The sequence below is a fragment of the Eupeodes corollae genome, chromosome 1 (assembly GCF_945859685.1).
Source record: "Eupeodes corollae chromosome 1, idEupCoro1.1, whole genome shotgun sequence".
NCBI classification, from domain to species: domain Eukaryota; kingdom Metazoa; phylum Arthropoda; class Insecta; order Diptera; family Syrphidae; genus Eupeodes; species Eupeodes corollae.
Genome location: NC_079147.1, coordinates 40,556,248 through 40,573,303, shown reverse-complemented (window position 1 = coordinate 40,573,303; position 17,056 = coordinate 40,556,248). Strand labels below are relative to the sequence as shown.

The 17,056-nt window shown below is 35.3% G+C and overlaps 1 protein-coding gene across 1 annotated transcript in view; it reads right to left on the bottom strand.

Moving 5' to 3' along the window:
* Positions 1-583: 583 nt before the first annotated feature.
* The window catches only part of LOC129954049 (guanylate cyclase soluble subunit beta-1), a 326,886-nt gene continuing 310,413 nt past the window's right edge, over positions 584-17,056 (bottom strand). The window contains exon 17 of the mRNA XM_056067692.1: positions 584-970. The gene's annotated coding sequence lies outside the window, so the exon portion shown is untranslated. The remainder of the gene's footprint in view (positions 971-17,056) is intronic.

Below are 17,056 nucleotides of genomic sequence, written 5' to 3'. Positions count from 1 at the left end.
GATTTCAGTTTTCATTTATTATAATTTATATGCACTTTTATCCACTCAAAGCATATACGAGTATATCTTAACGATATTATCAGCAATAGAATTTTAAACTTATAACTTAGACTTTTTTCTTAGATAAGTAGTTTTATTCATATATTATGAAGTATTTAATCTAGTAAAGCTATTTTTATGTTTTGTTTAAGAGCATTTCTTTAACAGAGAGATATTTCAAATATAAATTAAAAAACAAATAAAATAAAACATTAGGGTTCATATATATTTTGAAAATAGTAACAAATAAGAGTTCAAGATTTGATTGAAGATGTTTAATAATATTATTAATTTTATCTCATAGTATTTACATTTTGTGTGTTTTATTTTTTTTTTCTTAAAGTTTTATATTTTTGTATATATTTTGTTATTCTATATTTTTGTGTGTTTTTTTTTTTAAGAACATGATTTAAGAGATTTTTGTTTTGTGTTTGTTTACATTTTAATTTGCACAATTTTTTGTATATTGCTGATTTGTGTATTTTTTCTTAAAGATTAGATTAGAATTGTAGCTTTTTTTTTATTTAGTTTTTGTACAAGAATATTTGTTTTTTGTTTTTAATGAAAAAGGCTTAACAATTGGACTATTTTTTTTTTCCTTTTTTGTTTTATTGTTTAAGGAGAAAACTTTATAAAAATTTAGATATAGGATTTTCGTTGCGAAAAAAATTGGTGCGTTTTTGCTATGATTTTGGATTTGTAAAAAAATAACTTAACAGTTTATCCATAATATAAACAATGACACTAATAATAATGTATAGATTTAATATGAAACAAAAAAACGAAAAGAAAATTTAAAAAAATTAACTTTATATTATTTTTAAATAAAAATTCAATAAAAATGATTATATTAGTGGGAAGAAACATTATCCAAGGCAGTTGCTTAATGCAATTAGTTAAGTGAATCGTATGTTGCTGTTGTGTTTTTAATCTGAAAAATAAAAACAATTATTTTTATATTGAATACTTTTATAAAAAGTCTTTTACGAGTTACCCATCGGAAAATATACAACAACATTGTTTTTTTTTTTAATTAAATCATGTAAAAACTAAATTGGTTTCTGAGCAACTCATTAAATGTCGTTGGTGTTTTAAGTACAAAATTGCTATGATTTGTAAAATCTTTAAATCTACTTTACAAAAGATTCTATTATTATTCTATGGTTTTGTCGTCAAGTTTCAACGAGTTGAAGCCCTATAGATCAAAGTTTTTGTCGATAAATTGGGAGCAATGTTGATTTGACATGGTTAAGGCGGAGATCGTTCTTTTTTGACCACTGTGAAATGAAGAGCAGATCCTCGTTCATTAAAGCTACAACGTCATTTTTAGCCCCAAAAGGTCGACTTATCAGGAGCTGCACATCATCAGCATAAAGATGAATTAAACAATGTTTAGCAACTTGTGATTACTCGTTTATGTTAAGTAAAATGAGTATTGGTCCAAGGATAGATCCTAGTGGCACTCCACTCAAAACATTGAGACGAGAAATAACAAGCTTACTATAAAGAAAACCCAAATTTAATTCCCAGCTTTCTGCAAAGAATTGAGTGGTTAACAGTATCAAACGGCTTTGAATGATCTAATAGTGTTAGAAATGTAACGTGATCTTTGAAAGAAACGGAAGAATGGCAGTCGTTCGAAATTCTGTAGCAGTACCTGTTTGCTGTGTGGGTATGGGAATAATCTTAGCCTTCTTCCATTCTGAAGGAAACTCTGAAGTAGTCAATATACTGTTATGCTATGTAGGTTATATAGCGCAGTATATATGGAAGCATTAGTCTCAAGAACTTAGGGTCCATTTGGTCCAGGCCAGTAGCATTAGATTTAATCGATATTATTGCCTCTACATTGTCTTCCTCTTGCACTCTTATAAAACTCAGAGAGCTATTGATAGCAGTTGGTTCCTCCTCACTAAGGAAATGAACGGGTGAAGCAACGTTTAAGGGGATAGACGTATTCTTTTTGCTGAGAGGATCACAATCGACGTAACCAACAAGGTTTTAAGATTGTTTTCCAATACCGATTTCACGCAGGTTTTCCCAAATTTTTTTGCAAGAGACTTTTTAATAATTGAATCAGGTATTAAGTTAGTTACAGATCTAATTTTGTTTTCTTACGATATGATTGATTGACGGCACTATTCTTACCAAGACCTCTTGGTCAAAATATAGAGGACACTTCTAAAAGAATTTGTCACTTCAAATGACGTAAGTTAAAGGAACGTCAGATAAACCAACAAAATAAAAAAAGGATGAAATGAGACTATCCCATCGAATTCCACAACATTTTGAGAGAGGTGAAAATATCTTTTTTTGTTCTTATAATACTTGGGTCGAAAACCATTTGTTATCAATATTTTGCATATAACAAAAAAAAGTTTCATATCGAAATCTCTTTTTTTTTTGTCGAAAATCCATTTCTACCAATTTTAGTAGCATTTTTGAAAGTTTTTGTTCCTTACATACACAAAAACAGGGATACATTTTTTAAGATTACCAATTGCTCATTTTTGTATAAGATAAAATTAGTTTGAAGCAAAAATCGAAGATATTCGAGTCGAAAATTAATGTTTACTACCTTTTAGTAAGGTTTTTTTTTATTTTTTTGTAAAAAACTGTTACTTTAATTTTCTCAAAATTTAACTAATTGTCAAAAACGTTATTCGTTGCTGCAAAATTTGTTTGAAGATATCATTTACTGTGCGTAAAATATTCGTGGCGATACATACTTTTTTCAATTCGTTTGTTTAATCTTAATTTGTTGGTATTATCATTAGTAAAAAAATATATCTGACGGTTCTTGAAATATGGCCGACGAAAAGAGATAACAAACATTTTATTTAGGTTTTAGGACAGATCGTACCGATTACAATAACTTCTTATGTATAGCAAGTCGCCACGAATGGGACTATATCTACTAATTTTGTTTGAATAAAAGTACCCTTTGCTGGCCAGTTTTGTGCGTTTTCAAGGCTCAACGGAGTCCACACCTGCTAGCAAACATTTGTAGATACGCTTTATATAGTTTTCCAATTTGAGTTTTTGTTTTACCGTCGATCACCTTCCGGCCTTTAATAAAGTAATAAGTGGAATAATTTTTAGCTGTTGGGACTAATAAATGATGTGAAGGCTGAAGATGAAGAATCGAAAACGGGCTCATCACACAAGAAAAATGGAGATTATTGTTTATTTAGTGTTGAAGAAAACCCAGGTTTGACTTTAGAATTAAGCTTACCAAGAAACTAGTTTTAAACCAATATCTTACATTTTTGAAAATATATTTGGGTCGAAAATCAATTTATACCAACTTTTAGTAATGTTTTTTTAGGTTTTTATTTTTTGTAAGAAAAATTGTCGATTCGATTTTTCTGAAAATTTTAACAAATGTCAAAAACCTTATTTTTCGTAAGATAAAATCATTTTTTCGTAAAATATTCGAGGTTACAATTATTTTATTTCAGTTTTTTTGATTTCAAAAAAAATCTTGTATCTAGACTCTTTGGACCTTGAAGTGTCGAGAAATGTCAAACTTTTCAATACGACAAATCGGATTGATTACAATAACTTCCTAGTTTAATTTAATAAGTAAGTAAGGTTAAGGCTTTTAAAGTTCAAATAAAACATGAACTGATGTAGTAAAATCGTATCTTCTCTGCAGGTTTGATTGTACCTCACTCTCACTCTAAAATAAGGCTGATGCAACTGTTAATGTGAATTTTAAAGTTCAAATAAAACATGAACTGATGTAGTAAAATCGTATCTTCTCTGCAGGTTTGATTGTACCTCACTCTCACTCTAAAATAAGGCTGATGCAACTGTTAATGTGAATTTTAAAGTTCAAATAAAACATGAACTGATGTAGTAAAATCGTATCTTCTCTGCAGGTTTGATTGTACCTCACTCTCACTCTAAAATAAGGCTGATGCAACTGTTAAGGTGAATTTATTGCACTACAGATTTATAAGAAATTATATTTCATGGCCGGATTGATGTAGACGTTGATGGAGTTTACTCGTATTTTCCACAAGTTTTACGTTCGTTTTGACGAAGTTATTTTTCAAAGAGGTGGTTTCAATTGGCCACAGAGGTTTTGTGATCTTACACATTTAGACACTATTTCAGTCCCACAAAAGGTAAGGTTTATTCCAACGATCCACAAACAAGTAAAGACCTTGAAACAGAAGATGTGAAATCATCTAAAAAATAGAGTGGTCTTCAGAGAGTTAGAAAAAGTTTAAAAAAGATGCCCTTCTACTTTGATTCTATTGCCAATTTCAAGGTATTTACCGTGAATATTGAAGGTGTAGCACATTGAAAAATTATCCAAGAAATGTTTAACTTTCCACAAATCCTTCAGCATTGATGTAATTCATAAATTTACCACGGATAATTAAAAAAGAGGAAAAACCCTAACTAAGTAAAATATTCTCATGTCATTATTATAAGTAGGATTTCTTTTTTCTTATACCCTGTTAATATATATTCCGTTACATTTTCGCACAGCCTTATTATTACGTTATATAAATTCTAAACATTCTTATGCCAAAATCATCTGAAGACAAAAATAGCTCAGAGTAATTTGCAACAGTAACAACACTTTTACACCTCCAACCAAGCGAAAACTTTCACAATTATGTTTATATATAAAGTAAACCTAGACGTAAGGTAAGTAATTCGTCCTCCTCGCATATATCCCATTTCCGGTCTTTTCAAATTAAGGAAAGGTATGTGACAGAGTGCGGCACCCTCATACCCAAGAGTAAATTGCGCGCCTGACATTCTTAATCTCATTTAACCTTTGTCATTTAAATAGGGCAATTCCTGGGCTGCCTATGCTCTATATATAAACCTACATCACCATCACCCATTACCATTGCCATCACAATAACCCTCATCGTCCTCCTATACTGCTTCTCCACCTTTAACCTCCTTGCTATGTCCTTTGGATGGAACTGGAACTGTGGAACTATCCTTTCAATATCCGTTATGAATATTATTTTACTTAATTGAATTTCACATCATAATGCACGAGTTAAATGCAAACGCGTTACGGGGCTATTGTGCGGAAAACGTTTTATCGTCCTGATATAATTATAGATTTATCACTCAAGCACAATACCTACGAATAGAATAGGTACCTACATAAAACTGATAAGGGAATATAAACGCAGAATCAAGGATCATTCTTTGTACACACAAATACTTAAGCTGTGCATTAAGTTGCTCACAGTTGAAAACAGTGAAAAAATGTAAATTCTTTTAATGCATATTACTTGTGCTTGATGATGTGCGATTGGAAAAATAACTATATAGAAAGTACACCAAGTCACTTGACTGAACTCAACATTTTTTGCCTTCGCATAATTTGAATTCCATTAAAAAATATAGTAAAAGCACATTAGCTAGATAATGTCCTGAGAAACGGGTTTTTAAAGTATTTAGTTTTCAAGATTTAATCAAGCAAAAAAAGAAAAGCAAAAAGCGATATCAAATGAATTGTTCAGATAAGTGTTATGTTCTAACATTCAAATCTCAGCAAAGTAAATTTATTTTATTTAAAATTTGTTATTTGGTACTTACAGGAGTTTAAGCGAAAAAATGATATTTTCTTGTTCTGGCTCGCAAAGTCATCAATGGCGATTTGAAATGCTTATGTACTGCTTTAGAGTCAAAGTGATTAGGTGTGCTTAGCGCTTAAAGGTCTTAAAAGGACTCTCAAACAATTTAGAAACAGGCCATGAATATGCAGTAGCCAATGCATAAGACCTGCAAAGTTAAGAATTCATTCGTTATAATGCTTAACATTAATTTTGGTGCACCAGTTCATCCGATACTAATCTTTGATTTCATTAATTGGGATATTTATCTTGTCCGCTTTAAATCGTAAACGTTTGCTTGATGTCACACATGCATTTAGATAGAATAGAAGCGGATTTTTAAATAATATGGGTCCTTACACTGATCAATAATGTTTTTGACATAATATTTAACAATATCGAGACATTTTTAACACTAATTTTTTTTCCATTGGGTGTTAAAAGCATCAGAAGAATAGTGTTGAAAAAGCCCCTGATCAAAAAAAAAAAAAATCAAATAAATCCATCAAATCTATCAAATCCATCATCCAAATAATCAAAGTTTTGAGTTTTTTTCACCAAAAGAATTCAACGCTGAATTTAAAAAATTCTGTATTAATTGTTTAGTCAAAATAAAGTATATCTTTAATTCTATAATGAAAATTTTAAATACTGTTTCTTGCGCTGCTGTTTATAAAATGTTCTTATCTGAAGAAACTGTATACGTACTTAAAAAGTGCATTTCTTGCAAACTTTTGTGAATAAACATTCTTCAGAAAAAAACAGAACTCCATTTTTGTAATATTGACTGAAAATCAGAACATTACTAATCAATAACAAATTAATCTTTTATAAAATTCTAAGTAAATTTGGACTTATAATTAAACATGTTATTGACAACACAAATATTAATTCTAGTTAATCGAATGTATTTAATTAACTATATAAAAAGTGGTTCCAAAACGAATGCACAAGGACAGGCCAATGAATTTTTTCAAAAATTCCTTGTATATTTATTTTAAAAGTAAAACACATTTTTCAGTTGAAATTGTTATCAAATGAAATGTCCTTCCACTTGAGAATATTGCCCGAGAAGAAGCTTTAAAGGTGAGGTTTAGTATACATTGTAACAAAATTGGCGAAGTATACGATTTTGACACCAATTAATGAGAATCAACAAGAACGATTTTCTCAATAATATTGTTGATCTAAAGTAAGTTTAGGTGCCATTTGCCAATTTCGCTCCTTCTATCGGGCTGTAGCAAAAAGGCCAGACAAGCATTAAGTAAATGTTATACCACTTTATGAATAATATCATTTGCTTTTGCAAATAATGCTATTTATCGGCAAAACCTTTAAAAAGCTCCGAGAGTTATTTTGTGCGAACAGCTGGCATCGTGCAGTTCATGATATTAAATAGAGTGCACTTATAGAGGTTAGAAATTCTCATGGTGTTAGCTTTTTTTATTACCAACTATAATCATGCTCTCTTCAATTCTACAACAGTAGTAGGATAGTCTCAAAGCCTTAAACTATCACCGCAAAATATCACTGTAGGCTTGTTTGCAGGGAAATCAAAAACCGAACATTATAACTTTAAGGCAATCTTCGAAAGCACAACCAGGGTTTATCTATTCATACGAAACCACGAAAGAATTCGTTACTATTAATAAACTGATATGTCTGAGACAGGTTAACCACGACCAATATAACTATCCAAACAACACAAAAGTCGGATTACATCAAGACCAATAAACATACACATCGAATAAATTCAAACAAAAGGGGATGGTCTGGTCTGGCTGTTCTTCAACAAGGTTTGCGTTGGAAAGAGTAATCAGTCACTCTGGCATGTCAACAAGAGGGACCATTTGTCACCAGGGGTAGAATCCGTTTAGGTGATAATAGATGGTCACATTTTCGAAAAGCCAAATTTGATTCCATTCAGTTCAATTTGGTTGAACAAAAGTTGTTTACACGATTAATTTTGAAAATGTTACAAAAAGATATTAATTAATCTAAAAGTCGAACGAACGTTTATTTTAATGAAAAGAAACAACAAAAAACAAAATCACGAAAATGTTGGAACCATTGATTGAACATTTATATTGCAATATGATTATAGTATTGTTGTTTTGAGCGAGCTTTTTTAGATATAACAAGCAGCTGTCAAATCGCTTAGATCGACAGGCATGAGACCTTGCGGTGGTGTTCAAGAGAAGCAAATGCCTCGGTCAGAGAACTATCACCTATTATTTTAAGAGTGATTTTTTCAATTCTATCCAGAAGACTCACGTATTAGGGCTCCAGCCCAAATATGAAAGTTATAGTCTAGTTTAGGACGAATGAAAGCTATGTAAATTATAGCCAGATCAGAATGAGTAAAAAACTTCTTGCATTGTCGGAGAAAACCTAAACTCATAGCAGCATTTTTGATGATGTCAAACATGTGATCACTCCACAATAAGTGGTTTGTGATACACATACCTAGGACTAATAGTTGTTCAATCGCTTCGATGCAAGTACCACCATAGACTAACTAATAATTATTAGTTAGTCTATGGTACCACCCATGGATAGTGGCATTGGGGGAGGGTTACGCTTTTGTAACAGTAGACAGCATTAAGTTTTCGAATCATTAAATTCTACACGGTTTTTGATTACCCATTGGACAATGCTGTCAAGATCAGAATTTAATAGCTTATCATACGTTTCCGATGGTATTCCACATCCAAAAAACAAGAATGAGAATCTTAAAACGAATATGAAAAGCAGAGGGTACTGTCATCAGCGAAACAATATAGTGGGTCAGAAGTTTCAGACAAAAGATCATTTATGAATATAAGGAAGAGAGTCGGGGACAAAACGGAGCCCTTATTTTGTTGATATCAGATTTGTACTCGTCCAATATTACTTAAATTGAACGGTCCGAAAGTTAATTTCGAACTTAAAAAAGAAGAGATTCATCAGTACCAAAAGCATGCATTTTCGATAAGAGAGCTTGATGCAGAACTCTATCAAATGCCTTCGAAATATCAAGTGCAATAATCTTAATTTCTCCAAGACGATGTAAGGATTTGTTCCTATGATCGGTGAGATAAACCATAACATCACCAGTGGACCTACTGCAACGAAAGCCATACTGCTGGTCATTAAGAAGCTTGAGTTATTCAAGACATTTCTTAAGCTGAAGGTTGATCAGTGTTTCCATGACCTTGGAAAGAAGGAACGTAAGTGCAATTGGACGATAGTTGGAGGGGGAGGAGGATTCACCTTTTTTAGGGACAGGCTGGGTAAATGCAGTTTTCCATCCACTCGGAAAGAGACCTGTAAAATATTACATAATATAGAAAATCTTGCCAGTGGTTTTGCCAGCGTTGATGAACACCTCTTCAGAAGAATAGCGGGGGTACCATCCGGGCCAGCGGATTTGTGAATGTCAAAATCTCTTAGTACTCTAGCTACTGTACGAGTGCGAAATAAGATTTGTCCCATGGAATAGTTTACGCTTTAAAGTACAGGAGGAGTCATATCACTCATCGAACTAACATTAGGAGTGTCATTGGAAATGAGCGTTGGAACTGACGATGATGTAGTGTTGCGCACATTTTTTACAAATGACTAGAAATGTTTACTACCTTTGGGACTTTGTAGTATTTTTGTCCGTAAATTCTGGTCATGCAAAAATTTAATGCATCAAATATGTCCGTTACAAGTCTTTCTAGCTTGTTTGAACTTATTCCGGTTTTCCTCAGTTGGGTTGGCTTTATAGTTCCGGAAACTTACATCTTTGATCCTGATAACTTCTTTACAGCTCTAATCAAAACATGAGTTTTCTTTAGGTTTGATAGATTTTACCCTATTCGGGATAAAATTTGTCATTCCTAAAAGAATTAAGTTTGTAACCATATCTGCGCTGGAATCTACGTCACTATCGAGAAAGCATAAAGTTGAAGTTCCTGAAAAAGTAGTTGAGACTGTTGCAGTTGGCTTTCTCATATTGCTAAACGGTTCTCTTAGGGTTTTTCTCTTCAACTAGGGTTTTTCGGCATGAGAAATTAGCAGATATGACACAATGGTCTGATGTGCCTAGAGATGATAATACACTAACCGCATATTTATTAGGATCAGAGGTAAGAAACAAATCTAGAGTGTTGGCTGACCTGCAACGTCAGGAATCCGAGTTGGCTCGTCAACTAACTGAGTCAGATGGTTTAACTCCGCAAAAATCTCGACATACCTTCCTTTGGATATTGTCTGACTAGAATAACGCAGCCTCGAAGAATTGTGTACATTGAAATCGTCCGTTACAACGATCTCACTGTGTAGAAAATGGGATTCAATTCTCAGGATAGATTCGGACAGCGCATCAATTCGTTAGAAGTCGAAGTGCTATCCAGACTTGGGCTACGATAAATAAAACACGTGTGAATGATGCGCCTTTGGACGGTGAATTCAAAATACATATAATTAAAATTTGTGTTGGTGCACTGACCATATTGTGATAGAAGTTATGTACGACTAGACCATGGTGAAAAAAGAATAAACCCGCTAATCTATTAACGTTAAGGTTAAACTCCGAGTGGTCAGTGGTTTCACCAACCTGAGTTTCGCTTAGTGCCAAAACACTCATAAAACCTGACCAGAAAAGTTATACTTGTGAACTAGCACTTTAACTCTTAAACATAATATTGCTTCTATATTGTCCGTTCAACGGCTTCAGTGAGTAAGTTATGAAGAGGAATCCTTAAAATACAGCTAATTGAGACAAACATCATAGCAGGCGTGAATGTACTTCAAAGTGTAGATCTGATAAAATTCAACTCATCACTTTTGTAACGTGGGCCACAGCCAAGCAAAATGGCCTTTAAGAATTCTTCATATCAGACTAAAACTTGTAAGAGCTTAGAATTAGTTGGTTAATAAAACTACGTTCGAATGAGAACTCTTAAATATTGGTCAAATACCTAAGGAAGACCGAATCCGTTGATGTTACAGTAGTTCTTATATTATTGCAAAAATTATGCTTGGTATATTTTTGTTGATAGGTGCAATAAGGTATCGCAACATTGCATGAAGAACCAGGGCCTAGTGACTGACAACTCTCAACCATTCCTTTGTGCGAGTAATGTTGTCAAGGTTGGAAGGGACCTACAGTTTATATGCCGAATCAGAACGGCTAATTTGAGAAAGCACTTTTTCATGGCAAGAATTACTCTTTGAGAATTTGTCAATTCCTCGTAAGAGGCAGTACCAGTGAAAAAAGTTAGGTGGCATAGGCAGGGATCGAACCCAAGACCCCTTGCATGACAGTCCAATGCACTTTTTTTTTTTTTTTTTTTTTAAATTCATTTTTATTAATTTATTCTTAAACCTATCTTAAAGCTAGACAAAAATTCATAAAACTAGCCTAATTATCCATAACTTACAACTAACTTAATGGTCCCATACGGACACTCTAAGCTAAACTATAACACTTAATACTAATGCCTTTCGGCCCTAAGATCTATTTTACTTCAATTTAAATTTTATTTATTTTTGTATTTATTAGAAAAGTTTGAAAAAAAAAAACTAATATCAATATCCTTTTTTAATTTTGCTTAAAAACTACTTAAAATAAGGTCCTTAAATAAAACTTAAAACTAACTAAAACTACCTATTCTACCTATAAACTACTTAAAACTAGAACAACCACAGCAGCTAATCTAACTATCTAACATTTTTGTTTTTCATATTTTGTTGTCTATTTTTTTTTTATTTTTTTTTAATCCATGTTTTTTTTTTTTTTTTTTTTTTATTTTTATTTTAATGTTCTTTTTTTTTTATTTTTTTTTTATTTTTTGTATTTTTTTTCTATTTCTTTTCGTGCCACCATGCCTATTCTACTTAAAACTAAACCCTAATACTATTAAACAAGTATGTAAGCCGGCCAAGGCTTAAAACCCCATCCCGACTAACCACTATCAAGTGCCGATTGAAGCCACCAAAACTGGTTCTCCTGCTTCACCCTATCAGTTCGGTCCCGTTCGGACACAGCCCTACTGAACCGAAGGAGCTCTGCTCCACCTTGTGCCATGACGTCCCGATTGTACAGGAGTCGCCTATCCACGGTTCTTCGTCTGACGTGGTAGATTAACGGAACTGCCAATCTGTCCTGTATCAGACCGCATTTGTCTAAAAAGAGGAATGCCTCTGGTGGAATGAACCCGCTCAAGCGTGCACTTTCAAAATACACGTCGTTCGGATAGAACGCCCCGAAAATTAAATTGTTGGTCGAAGACATAGCTCTTGCAATGTGACCTCGAACGAGTTTTATCACGAAATTGTCAATTCTGTTGATTCGAGCCCCGTTGTATAGGACCTCGTTGGAAAAATAATGCACATAAGAAGATTCGGCTGTTCGATATAAGCCGGTACAGCGTCGTAAACACTGCCGCTCGAACACCCGAAACTTCTCCATCTGGGAAGGGGCAACGTTGAACCACATAGGACAACCATAAACGATCATTGGCCGTATGAGGGCCATGTAGCAAATTACCTTCACTCTGGGGTCAAGCCGACTGCTAAAAAACAGTCGTTTCGTCAGAGCGAAGGCTCCTCTGGCCCTGGTCAGAGCAGCATTTATATGTCTGTCGAAATATAAATGCTGATCTAACCAGATACCGAGGTACTTCACTACACTTTTGCTCGCCAATGGCTGCCCGTGAAGATCAACGATGACCATCTTGCGCCAATTCTTACACGTATCCCTCGTGGCCCTAGCCAACGGAGTCCGGAACAGAATTGTCTCTGACTTCTGGACATTTATTTTCAGTTTCCAGTCGTCGCAATATCGCTGAATCTTGTCGAAATCACGCTGCAAGAGAATTCTAATAACCTCAACCTTTCGGGCCGTTCTGTACGCAATTAGATCGTCGGCGTACGCAATTGCCTTTGTAAGACTACCTATCAGATCGCTGGTGTAAATGCTGAAGAGAATCGGAGAATTCACCGCTCCCTGTTGAAGACCATTTTTAATTGTGAATGTTGTGGTAGAAGTTACATTGCCACTTTTGACAACAAACTTTCTACCGTTAAGCATATTATGAAGTATATACAACAATGGCTTGCTTATACCAAGCCTGCTCAGTTTTAGGTAAAGACCCTCTAACCATACGGTGTCAAAGGCCTTTTCCAAATCAACCAGAACAGCACCTGTGCATTGTTGTTTTGATTTATTCCATTGGATATCAGAAACGAGTTTAGACGCAGCATGAATTGTGTCATGACCCGCCTTGAACCCGAACTGTTTATCCGGAATTATTTTGTTATCCGCAGCCCACTTAGTCAGAGCCCTATTAATGATCTTTTCGAAAACTTTGCTGATGCTCGGAAGAAGATCGACCGAAGATTTGACGGGTTGGAGTTGTCCTTTCCCTTTTTCGGGAGAGGATGAACCACAGCGGTCTTCCAATGCACTGGATAATATGCATTATTCAGTGCATTGTTGAAGAGTGTGGTGTAAATGTCAATTGCTTCCGTCGGTAAATGTCTTAGTACAACGTTGGATATACCATCGACACCTGCTGACTTTTTGTTTTTTATTGAGTTAAAGATGAGCTGAAGCTCAACCTTCGTCACTAACAAGGGACTTGGTCCCGTTTGCTCGGCGATTATGGCATTTGCCAAGGAATCGTCATTGAACCGCATGAAACCGCGGTTCTCAGATCGCCAATGTGTGATATCATTACGGAGGTAAAAGTGATTAAGTAGGGCTCTATTTTCCAGGTCGTGGTTGGGGCGAATGCTAACATTCACCTTGTACACTTGCTGGAAAGCAGCTCCCACCGCCTCCACTTTTTCCTTCGGATCTTCAATTACGTAAAAGTCATCGTCAAAGATGGCTTCTTCTGGATCTATTTGCGCTGTCCTGAGTACGTCTCTGTTCTCTTCAGTTCTTTGGAGTTTAAGACACGGAAGGTCATTATCGTTTTTTTTCCTGAATATCTTGTTGATTTTGGGGAACATACTAGGGTCACTCGAATTAACTGACCGGATCTTGCGGTCCCAGTACTTGTTAATTGATACCCTGTAGTTCTCCTTAATCAACAGATTGACATTTTTTATTGACGACTTCAGTGTCCTAACCTCCAAGTCGTGTGGGTCTGTAAGTCGTCTGTACAAGTTTTTGAGTCTTGTCAGTAAGCCACTCTTGTGCTTTCGCAGTGCGTCAATTGTCGCGTTTCTGTAAGCGTCCATTTGGTCCCGTTCTCTGTACTTTGGGATTGTCCGTTCCATCGTTCGTTTTATTGTTTCGTCCATCTGTTGTAAATGTTGGTCAATTTCTGTATATGTCAGGTTTCTGTTGTTTGGTGGGGCTATGTCACTCGAACGAAGTTCTCTCGCTAAGGCGTTGGTGAAACGAGGCCAACGCATCTTACTGTAATTGTAAGAGTGCGTTGCAACGTATTCCTCCAACTCCACGCGTTCGTTCGGAATCTGCATTACAGCAGCCAGTCCGCAGTGATCACTGTCGTACTCGACTGTCTGTAAGCAGTTTCGAGGGTGATTACCCACTTTGTCTGTTACTGTCAGTCTGGTGTCGTACAGCAAAAGATCCAGAAAGGAGCCGCTTCTTGGATACGATGGCCTTTCAGTAGCCAGCAGGTCGACGCCATATTCAACGCTGTAAAGATTCATCAAATTAAAAAGATGATTACCTCTAGGATTACTATGTTGATTTCCCCAATCTTCATGTTTTGCGTTCAAATCACCGGCCAAGATGAAATAGTTTTCTTCCAAGCTCAGTTTCAGTTCCCTAAAAAGAATCTCGAGTTCTGAAGCAAAGTAAGTAACCTGCGGAGCCGCATAAGCCGCAATCATATACATCCGCTTCCCTTGAGTGAGAGAGATGCATACAACGCAAACTTCTAGCGTCTTGAGCTTTCGCAATTCATTGTTGTATATGACTTTACTGGCTTTTTGGCGGAGCTCAGCTAAGAGCTCCTCCGGTTCCGTGCAGGAACTTATGCCCTTCAGAAGGACCGTCTTAAACTTTTCACTTTTTGGCGTGTAGCTGAAGAACTCAGCTGTGGCCTCTTTTAACAATTCTTTCACTAGCTTGTATTCGGCCAGTGAGAAGCAGTGGACCGAATAATTCTTTTCTTTTTCGTTAAGAATTTTAATTAGAAATTTGCCCTTAGTGGCCGACTTACATACCTGTTTAATGTCCTGTATGTCAACTTTATGGGTCCTAATAGGTGGTATTTTTTCTTTTCCAGCCTGTGGTTGTTTCTGGTGTTGCTTCTGCTGTTGCTGCTGCTTCTGCGGCTTCTGTTGCTGTTTTTGCTGCTGCTGCTGCCTTGCTTGTAGCTCTTGTTGTTGCTGCTGCTTGGCCTTACTCGAGGTGGATGGGCCCTCAAGCATTGGGCCTGTCACTGCTGGTAAAGTCTTCAGTTTTTGCTCCGCTCCAGTGATTTTGGTAGCGGGCTTTGGTTGTTGCTGCTGTGGTTGTTGTTTTTGTTGCCTTGTTTCTGGCTTTTTTTGTTTCGCCTGTTGCTGCTGTTGTTGTTGTTGCAGCCGTTGTGTTTCTTGTTCCTCCTTCTCAGCTGCCTCTTTTTGTCGGCACGCTTCAATTTTAGCTTTCAGTGGACTGAGAAGGGGCTCCATCTCCTCCTTCAGTTTTTTAAGCTGGTCCTCATAGGCATCTATTTGCTGCTTTTTTGCCTGCAGCACTTGTGCCAGCTCCGCTTCATCGGCTTCGTTGTCGTTGGGGGCATCAGGAACCTCCATCTCCCTTTCCTTAGGCTGTTCTGGTGGCGCTAGGCTTGAAAACCTATTTTTATTTTTAGGTGACCTATAGTGCCCCTCTCCATCTTCGGAGACGTAGTCAATGTCACCGTCTGATGACTCGCTTTGTGACGTCATCGCTTGTTTTTTTTGCTGCACTCCTTGTCGCATCGCTCCGCGCTTAGCAGCATTGTTCCTTTCTACAAGGTTAGGCTTAAGTTTTCTTTTAACATTTTTTGTTGTTGATGGACTATCAGACTGGTGGCCTGATGATGTTGCGGTGAATTTGTGTACCGCTGATGGCACATTGGCATCACCTGATGAATTGGCAGAGGTATCTTTCGATACCCCTGCTTTCCTCTCCTTCTCCATTTGCTTTTTTTCCCAATCTATAAAATCTACGATTTCACGATTGTGAAAAAAAGCTTCCAGATTTTTAGTGCACTCCGCACGGGAGCTCTTTTCGGACGCCAGCTCCACTAGGCTATCGATTTGTTATTTTTGTTAGTGGCAAACTGCCAACTTTATTTACACTATTATTTGCACTATTTAACTTAAAAATAACTATAAATGAAACACTTCTATACTCGTTGGAGGTCAAATAACGACTGAGTCCAATGCACTAACCAGCACGCTACGGGTACTACTAATTCCTTAGTGAACGTTTGGTGAAAATGATGCAGAAAATCCTTGGACATTTTGGATCGCAATTGCTGTAATACTTGGCTCATCTGTTTGAGGAAATTAATACATATTATCTAAATGGTTGAAAGTAGTACCCGTGGAGTTATGGTTAGTGGATATAGGCTGTAATTACTCGGTGAGAGTCGTAAGTCACTAGGCCCTAGTGCTTTAAGGACTGTTTTTCCATCTAATTTATTTATTAAAGATGGCTGAAATTACGTTTTCTTTTTATTTCTTTCAACTTGTTAAGCATTATTAATTTCACATAGGAAGTTATTGTAAATCAGTAGGATTTGATTTGAAATTAATGTTGTTGAATTGCAGAAGGGACTTTAAAAATGAAATGCACGAAGTGTCGTACCAACTTGCTCATATATCCAAAGAGTCTGTTTAAAAATATGGCCTGCATTCAAATTTTTATAAATTTCTTACAATAATCAAATCGACATATTTTATAAAAACTCTAACCAAAAACTACAAAACAACCAAAAACTGGTAAAAATGATTTTTGACTCAAATGTCTTTAAAACAAAGAATGGGATTTCAGCCCCTTTTTGATATTTTAATGATAAAAGAATATTTCTGAAGAACTGTCTCATGAGAAAATATTCCAAAGGTCTTACTCTGATAAGCATTACATCTGAGCTTGACCTTGATATCTTAATATAGGTAGTGTCAACAATTTTCACACAAAACTGAGTTATATTCTCCAAAAAGATTTAAGGCATGACAAAGATTTATATTCACAGAGCTAGAAATTTAATTTACTTTTAGGCATAGATCTCCTCTTTATCCTTAAAAATGATTCTTTATTGTAATGAAAACAAACATTGATGGAATGGTCATTTTGTTCATTTGGTATAGCAGCTAAAAATCTCCACTATATAAAATATTCATATAATTTCTCTTGAGTTCCATTAAATACTTAATCTTATCAATCTCCATCATCATAGTCTGTTCTGTTGTATACTTATCACTTAAGGCTCTTG